Here is a 2,055-nt window from a genome sequence, read left to right on the forward strand (position 1 = left end):
ACACTTGGTAGGTTGGGTTTAAGTTGATGTATGAGCATGTTTCGTGGGTGAATTGCAGCAAGACGGAAGTGGTGTCTTTTGCTGCAATTTGCTGCATTTTAGCTGCATTCAGTGGGTAAAAATTGCTGTTTTTGCTGAAGTCCATGTAGTTGGGTTCTGGCAGTCAAATTAGTGGAAGTCTGTAGGAGCTTTTGGCACACGAACACAATTCGGCTAAAGTAAAGTAATGCAGCAAAGGAAATTGCAGAAACTCTTCTCATGATATTTTGCATGAAGCTGCGTTAGCTTTCATGTTTTGACTCCCACAGCAGCTCACAAATTGGATTTCATTCCTCTGTTTGCATGATCAATCCTGTGTCGAATGACTGGTGCATGAATTGTTTAAAACACAAAGAAAACCCCAGAGGAGTTTGCGGCAAGAGCTGCAACAGGAAAATGCAGGAATGGTTCCAATGCTTGCGACTTTTTTTTTCTCTTTTTTTATATTCATTCCAGTAGCTGTCTTCCTTGCATTTCTGTGTAATCATGGAGCTTGTTCAATAGTTGTTTGAAAGATTTTAGGGACGTATTAACAAGTGAAGTCTTGGTGGCTGTTTCCATTGACAAAACATGCGTGTGTTCATTGCATTACAGATAGGTAGCTGCCAGATTTTTATCCTCTTGGAAACCTGTTTTAGGCAAATGATCACAGCATTCCATTGCAGTTTTTTTTCCGTGCCTTTCTTCTCCCCCTAGTTCCAAGTTGTTGCATTCAATATTGAGTTGTCAAGTTCATTGGTTTGTTTTCCAAGGCTAAATGGAAAAATTGAAGAAAGTTTCAAAGTTGTTGAATGGTTTTCATTGCAGAAAATCCTCTTCGTATGCATGCTTTGCATGAAAACAACTTCCACAAATTGCACTCCAACCCCTTGGCTTCCATCTAATGCTTCCATAGCCCAATTAATTGGAAAACTTAATTAATTTTGTCCTCCTAACATGCCGTTTCCTCTTTAATACTTCTTGATTTATTTTGAGTGGATACTTAAGGGGTTGTAGAGTGGATTTAAAGGGTCTAGTAATATCTTTTTCCTAGATTTGTAGTTAATTTGATTTTTCTTGGATTCTTTGGCATTTTGTTACTTAGATACTAGTAAATTGCTTCTCATTTACCTTTTTGTGAAATTTCTCGTTTGATTTGGTATTGTTTCACCTTAGATTCTTAATTTTATTTTATGTTTTTTCAAGTCCCTTAGTGTTTATAATAATAATAAATTGGCTCTTTAAACCTCTTTAATTTCTCAATTGGGTCGTTGCTTGTCTTAATTGGTTAAGTACGAGTAGTTTACTTTCTTTGGAATGCCTCAAGTAATTCAATTTGGCATTTATTTCCATTTTCTCTGATTTATTTGATAATTTAAGTGGTACCTTGACCTTTTATTATTTTGGAGGGTAAGTTAGTAATTTTACTACGTTAGGGCGTCGCTTCAAGGGAGGTACACTCTATCCCTCATTTGCACTTCATTTGACCCTACGTGCTCCTATGTGTTATGTGAATATGCCTGTCTACTTCGCTTTCCTTACCTCCTTGCATGCGTTTACTTGCTTTTACTTTTATTTAAGTTTTATGGGGTATGTGTACACCTCTTGGCTTGTAATAGATAGGGCTCAGAGAGCATCTGGTCCATTTTCCCTTCCCCTTTATGCTTTCATGGGGTATGTGTACACCTCTTGGCTTGTAATAGATAGGGCTCGGAGAGCATCTGGTCCATTTCCCCTTCCCCTTGGTTGCTTGCTTTTGTTGTTACATGTTAAATTGCTTTAGTAGGCTCTTGCATCTAGTCGAGCATGCTAAGTGCTACGTGCTACGTGTTTACGAGCGTTTTGGCATGTCTACTTGCTTTCATAACCATGAATGAATGGAATGGATGAATGTACGTCACCACACTAGTCCAACGCTAGTTGTGGCTCATTATTTCATTAGGAATTCATAGAAAGGGCTAGTCCAACGCTAGACCCAATAGGATTTTCCCTTTGTTTTTCATTAATGCATTATTTGCTTGTTCACCACATATCACG

This window comes from Coffea arabica, chromosome 8e (genome assembly GCF_036785885.1).
Source record: "Coffea arabica cultivar ET-39 chromosome 8e, Coffea Arabica ET-39 HiFi, whole genome shotgun sequence".
NCBI lineage: Eukaryota > Viridiplantae > Streptophyta > Magnoliopsida > Gentianales > Rubiaceae > Coffea > Coffea arabica.